Source organism: Schistocerca piceifrons, chromosome X, assembly GCF_021461385.2.
Source record: "Schistocerca piceifrons isolate TAMUIC-IGC-003096 chromosome X, iqSchPice1.1, whole genome shotgun sequence".
NCBI lineage: Eukaryota > Metazoa > Arthropoda > Insecta > Orthoptera > Acrididae > Schistocerca > Schistocerca piceifrons.
Genome location: NC_060149.1, coordinates 300,985,757 through 300,993,526, shown reverse-complemented (window position 1 = coordinate 300,993,526; position 7,770 = coordinate 300,985,757).

Sequence of the window (7,770 nt, the reverse complement as noted above, 5' to 3'; positions counted from 1 at the left end):
CTAGAGTGTGAGGGCGACCTGGGAGAGCTCCCATTCTAACAATGTTATGGAAAGGCACAGTGGTGTTTCCCCTGACGTCATGATGTGATGAGCCATCGCTTATGACTTTAGGTCATGACTCTTAGTGATTGAGAACTCTAACTAAACAACGGTACGTTACAGACATTCTGCGCCCGCGTGTATTACCTCTCATGCGACAGTATTTTGGTGCCATTTTTCAGCAGGTGAATGCTAGTTCACACGTGCCACGTTTCTCTATGAGTCGTCAGCGTGATGTTGAGGTACTCGCATGGCCAACGTGATTCTCAAATCTATCCTCGATACTGTATGTATGGGACGAGCTTGGACGTGCACTCATTTCCAGTGCCAGTATACCGGTAGATGATATCGAAGACCAGTTACAACAGTTGTAGACCAGCGCGCCCCAGGAGAGGATACAACGATTTTATGACATCCTTCCCATCCGAATCAGTGGGCGCATTCATGCCAGTATAAGTAAAACGTCATACCAATGAGTGGGCTAATACTGACAAGTTATTTGTTAATTTGACTCTATTTTGTAATCACTGAAATAACACGCCATACCTTCTCAGTCTGCTAATTTTTGAGTTTGTTTCCTCCTCTCCTTCTGGGTGCTTCATTTTTTGTTGTCAGTCAGTGTACCTAATGTAAAAAAACTGTAATGAGATACTTATTTTAGTTAAACCATTGTAATAGAAGACAACGATACTAATGCCATAAACAGGATGCTGAAGGAATATGTCATCCCGAGTCTCTGTTCTTGCACTCTTGCAGTAAGCAAACCACGTTTACACTGTCGATAGCTATAACAGCCTTAATCTAGTAGATCTTTCTTTCATTGTATAGATTTAAAGACCAAATAATAACTGTAGGAAATATTTAACATTTCAAACCACAGAAAATTTTTCTATGCGAATTATTCTATATCTTAAGTCACCTTTCAGTGGCAAAATTTCAGTATGAACCTAAGAGAAAATTGCAAACCATTCTGGATGCCAAACTGTTTGTTCTTTTCTGTGTTCTAGATGATAATGGTGGCAACATGGCTATAACTTTGAGAATACTACTCGTACTGCCTACTGCACACAGGGGAATGCCATTTGTTAACATGACATATGACTTCTATTGTTCATACATCACACAATTTAACCTCAAAGAAACAACAAATGTCTCTAATCAATAGACATTTTAATTAATTTATTACAGTTTTTAAAGAGCAAAAGCGGTTATAAAACAGTGTATGAGAATAGTGAAATCAGTCCCTCACTGAATGCCTTCCCTATGTTACGAAAATTATGATTATAAAATTATAACTGAAATATGCAGTCTTGGATATACACATACGATCAACATCACGAAACAGAAGTAGCTATAACATTGTGAAATTCCAAATTGTATAAAAGAATGTTGATTTGCATATTAATAAACAGAATTTGATGTGATGACAGATTCTGTCTGAGTGACGTGTATAAATAATAATTAATGTTTTCATCTTGATGATTTACGTAATTAATATTTATTAAAATATTCTTTATAAGTGAAATTAAGTGTATGTGCCAAGATATTACGGTCTCTTGACTTCGACCGAGATTTATATGTGACTTCCAAATGCAGGCTACAAACTGTCTGTTGTTGTGCCATAAAATCGCGTTTCATGTCTGATGGAATAACGTCGCAAGATTCCTTGTGAAGAGAAGGTTATTCTGAATGCCGACAGAAGTTAGTAACCTAGACGGAATCTAAAATAAGAAATCAAAACGAAAGTTAGTTTTATATTCTGATATGTCTCCAGGCAGGTATATGTGAAGCTTTTCGTATCGATGATATGTTTTAGTCAAAAGGAAAGGGATAGAAATAGAATTAATACGATGGGATTGTTCAAAATTTAACATGCGGATCTCGCTTGAGGTCTCAATATAACCAAGTCAAACCGACTCATGCTCGCTCGAGTGTGTATTTTTTTTTTGTATTTTTTTCATGATATCAGCAGTTTACTGAGGCGACTGGTTGCTAAATGAAAAAAGAAGTGTATTTCCATTTTCACAACTAAAAAATAAATTCTTGTCTGTCATAGATGCTTGTTATGGGCGCTTATTGATGGATAATAAAAAAGAAGCCCATGATTCGATGTTTCTGTTCATTGCTTTACGTAACGTAACGCAACATGAGCCTTGAACAGCCACCATCACTGTTTCTTTTTCTTTTCTAGTATCCAAACTCGTTTCTATACTGCCATGTCATGAGCAATTTTAACTGTGTACGCCGTTGACTAGTGGATACAGGCGTACTTCATCTACAGCTTATCATCTACAATACTTGGTGAATGCGCTATTAAAATTTCGTCTGATGGCTCTCTTTCTTAATATGAACACCTACATCAGAATTTTCGTGATCGAAAACCTGTATTGTGATTTTCTTTCAGATTCGTTATCGGGATTTTACTTTACGGTAGTAACATATAAGTATTTTTTTCTCTTTCTTTACAGCCGTAAAAGAAGTGTGTGCCAATTCCCATTATTGATTGTGTCATTATTTGATGTTCTGATATATTTAAACGTTGTACCTTCATGTCTGTGATACTTGGTAGATGTTCATTATAATTTTTTTACCAGCGTTTAAAACTTGCTCAGTTTATTGTTCAATACTGGACATCGGTGACAAAGAATTAGTCATATATTGCGATATAATGTGCTGTTTCACTCTAACCGACCTCCCAATTTAGTGGATTCTTCCACGTATGTCACATTTCTTGTAGCACTCTCCTGAATTATATTTACTGCGTATCTGGACTTTATTTAGTTTTCTTATTTGTGCTACGGTTATATTTACATATCTTCCATGCAGTTCAAACGACAAAGACGCAGTAGATTCCGCAATATGAAGTAATTACCTCAGGATAGATGAAGAAAAATGTTTATTGGTGTACCTAGATTTAGACTGTACTACCACCTTCACCAAAAAGTTTTAATAAAGATCAGCAGCTTCGACTACACCAGTGAGACAAGGTTAATGAGTGACAAGCCCTGCACGTTGATTTTAACAGTGTTACTGTCTAGTTTATCATAGAAAAAGTGAGAGTCGACCATTTTACTGGAAGATACATGCCACCTGCAGTTTCTAATTAACCGCCTACGATATCCGTCAATGCCATTGCACCTCTAGAGCAGGAGTCTCCAGATTACTAGACCATGGTGGCCAAATTTAACTACTGACTCTCACTGAGAGCCAGATAACACATTTTCTCAGAAATTAGAGAAGAAAGACCTGCAGTTTCTAATTAACCGCCTACGATATCCGTCAATGCCATTGCACCTCTAGAGCAGGAGTCTCCAGATTACTAGACCATGGTGGCCAAATTTAACTACTGACTCTCACTGAGAGCCAGATAACACATTTTCTCAGAAATTAGAGAAGAAAACTACAACGTAAGTTAGAGTTGTTTAACACAGACACAGTACTAAGTGAAAACCTCAGGTACACCTATTACTCTTTCGCACACTTAGGGAGAGGTATGCAATTTGTCTTCTGCATCCAAAATGTTCTCAAACTGTGGCTTCAATTTCGTTTGTTGTATGAGTGAAATATCTCCTTAATGTTCGTCACTCGTGTTAGTAATGTATTTAGATTTTGTAAATTTTAGCAGCAAAATGTTTCTTGACGCCTGTATGGATTGACACACACAGATAACAAACCTCATGCAAAGTCTTCCACCATGAGGTAGTTAACTTATACAAGAAAGTCCTAAAATTTAACAGGGCCTCCAAGTTTAAACTTTTCCTTCATGGTGTCATCAGCTTGCAGATCAATGATTTGCATTTTCAGTGCTGCCTAAACATATTCCACTTTGCAAGAAAAGAGGTTCTGGAAAGTAGGATCTCCTTGGAATTAGCACCTGAATTTGAAAACCTGTTTCTTCAGATCATTAAAAAACAAGTTCAGAAAACTAAAATCAGTTTCACCCATCAGTGACAGGCAACTGGCGAAGTGTGGGAACATTTTCTGTCTGACGTTGTGTTCAAAAAGTATCTGTTTCTGTCTGAATGCTTTACCACCTGTGTAAAGGTCATAAATAACACTGCACTTCCTTTGAAGGTTTTTACTGAATTCATTCAGATAGAGAGCAACATCAACCAAGGGAGGAAGCCATTACTTGTTCCACAGAAATTCCAAAGGATTGGTTTCCCAATTAAGGAATTTTTCACTTTCTGTTCTCAAAGAAAAGAAGCTTGACAAAATTATGCCACAGGTTAACTACCTTAATGTCTTATGATATGGGAGTCTACGTGACAAAGATTGTATTTCTTCTAGGAAAGGCTTGAATTGACATCGAATGAAATAGACAACTGAAATTACGGGAAACAGTTTTTCAAGTTGCTGAGAAACAGTCATACAATAATTTTTAAATGAACGCACCGCCATTTGACTGTATTGTTGTTTATTTAATAACGACAGGGTTTCGGCCTTTTATGCCATTTGCAAGTGACGGTTGAAAGCAAAAATTGCATGCAGTAAGACCATGTAAAATTTCAAAGGATGTAAAATGTCTTAAACAACGAATGTAAATTACTGTATAATTACGAAATATTTACTTACAATTTATGTCATTAATATATATTGCAGGACATCAAGCTCAACATTGGCCATAAATTAAGAAAAATATTCGGTCCCCTCGAAATGCCAGATGTAAAATCATCATGTAAAAAGGTCAGTAAATAATAGTGCGAGCACGTCATATTTAATAAAAAAAATTTACTTTGATATATAAAAGATGAACATATGTCCTTGAGTCATAATGACAGTGAAACCAAAGAGTATGGGTCGTAGAACAACTGATTACTTAAATAACAAATGTCATAGATATATGACTATTATAAATGAAATTACAAGATTCATTCTGGTAAAGAACGCAGCGTATTGTCAAGGGTTTGGTGGCACTACTGGCTTCAGATTCTGAATTTAATCTTCCAACGAGACCTTCATATTTGCCACACATGTCTCTCCCCCCTCCCTCTCCCCTCCCCTCGCCCCCTCCACCTGTTGTAACGCATTTCACTCAAGAAAGAAGAAGGTTGTACTTACGTAAGCAGTTACTTGAGACTGTGAAACATTACAAATTTGCTACTCTCCAGAGCAAAAAGGCTGATGAAGTAAGGTGTGCCGACCGAGCGGGCCACAGGTTGTTTGAAACGACACATTCCCCAGTAAACTCTTCCAAAAGACACATAGTGTTGTTAGGTTGTTAGAATAGCGCCCTCTTGTTGGAACGATGATTAGTTGATGTCGTCTTCTAACTGGACAGTGAAATCGTGAATCATTAAACAATAACGTTCACTGTTCACGGTATCTTCAAGAAACAAAGGTCCAATAATGCGACGTCTGGATATTGCTACCTACATTCCAATTTCATGATCACACAATGGCGTTTCCATCTCAGCACGAGGACTCTCCGTTGACCGTAATCGTGTGTTGTGTGTTAACATGACAAGAGAGATGGAAACGGGCCTAGTCTGTGTAGAAGGTGACATCAAGAACATCAGTGATATAAAGCTCAATAAACAATTCAAACTGTTTGCGGTAACAGATTCGCACTTCATGATCCGCAACTTCCTTTTCATGTTCTGCTCTGACTTTATATGGCAACAGTTTCAACGTTTGCGTACCCGTTTTACGCGCGGTTACAAGCTCGATATCTTTTTCGTGTGCCAACTTATGCAATGATGTAGCTGGGCTCTGCTACATAGAGTCAGAAATATCCAACAATTTCAGTTCGTTTAGTTGAGGTGGTCCTCCAGTTCGTCTGGCATCGAACACTTCGACAGTCTCTCGAAATTTTTCAGTATGTCGACGAATCGCATTACAATGAGGTAAATATGTTTCCAGAAAATTTTCAGTAAATGCCTCCTCCACTAAATCTGTGTATTTATCGCATTGTCGAAACACATGTTCATCAAAAATGCTCCATACTTTAAAAACAAATTGAACCTCTAATCACTACACATAACATTCAATAGCTTTCGTCAACTGAACCAAACATTTAAATGTTACGCAACAGTAGAACGAATTTAAAAAAAAAAATCTCGTTTCTATGAAAAAACAGTTCTGCCAACTTGTGTTCTGTCAAATTTGTTTCGAATTTTCAACGCAATCTACATCCATAGCCCGTAGTCCAGTGCACAGCGATTTTCCGAACACACTGTATCGGTTACACACTACGGCCAATGCCAAAAAAGAAAAAAAAAAAGCTTTCGTATGGCTACTTCGATAAGTGCTTCTCACAAAATTGTGTTCCGAGCAGGATCTTCCTTTTCAGAATCCATTTGACACATACTTAATTGTCATTGTGAGAGGTGTTCAGTTTCGTTTATTAGAAGTTTTGAAAACTTTGTGCAGGGAGTTGTTACGGCATGTACTGTTTGATACCTGTTGATGTGTTTGGCGCTACTAACAATTCATCACAGATACTTTCTGTTTCAAATTTGAAAGTTATTTGAAGATTTCTCACCATTTCGAAACTTTGACTCCTATGCTACCTGACGCTTTGACCCTGTTACTGATTCACCTCTTTAACTACATTACTGGCGTTCATGGATGTTCATTATCAAACGAACAAGAACATACAGTAAATATGACACACTGACCGGCCAGAACTGCCTGTGGAATGAGCACTGTTTTCTGAGCATGTCGTCAATGTTAAATTAGGATTGTCACGTGACCTTGAAATAATGCTGTTTGTTTACCCACTCTGCAGATTTCTAAACTTAAATGTTACAAGTATTTGCTGCGTTTTTACCAGTTATCTTCAATAACGAATTACTGTCGATGCTACAGATCTAAAGAGAAATAAATGAAAGGATAAAAAGTTACTGTTGCATGGGTACTTTGATATATTGTGCTGTTTTAACTGTATTCTGAAGGAATGTTTCAAATCTGTTATTATAAGTGCAGAATGTGTTTGATGATTGAGCGAAGTCTTTTCTAATAGTGAATTCCATCTTCGTGTCCATACACAAAGAAGAAACTGAAATCTACAGCTTGAGAAATGTCAATTTCTTTTGATTGTGGTGAACCTCAAAAGAGACTGTGTAGAAGTTAAACGTTTTTACCTCTTGATACATTTCTCTTAGCTTACATCTGCATGATTTTTTGGTCACTTTCGTTGTTCTAAACTGCAATATGCTTACTATGTAACACACTGTAACAAAAAAAAGACAGTTTTGTGTTTTGTTCAAAAGCCAATTTAATTTTATTGATGTTGGGAAAAATGTTTTCCAGTTTTGTTAGTTTTCGAAATGTGTAACTTCTGTTCTGGAACTCTTATAATTACTGGTTTGCATAATGCTGTGTACGAAATGTGTTGTGATTAAGATTTACCATGCACTGCAACCCATCAGACATTTACGAAATACGCTTTCATTTTCTTGAATACATTTGCACAATATTGTATTTTGATACGAAGCATATGTAACAAGCACTTTCCTAGCAAAGAGGATTGGAATGCCGATACTGTCGTCTGGATTTAAACACATGTAACCTTAATATTTAATTACGAAACTTCAATTCTCGGAGAAGATAGAAAGTATCCCAGAATATCATCGTATGGGGAATATTGGGGAACCATGTTCCTGCATTACAGATTTAGCATTCAGCTTCCTGACAACTCTTCTTACGTCATATTTGTTGGGTGGTCTTCATTCTTCTAAGCGAGCAGATTGGTTGTTCCTTGTTGGATGCCTTAGCAAATATCTATCT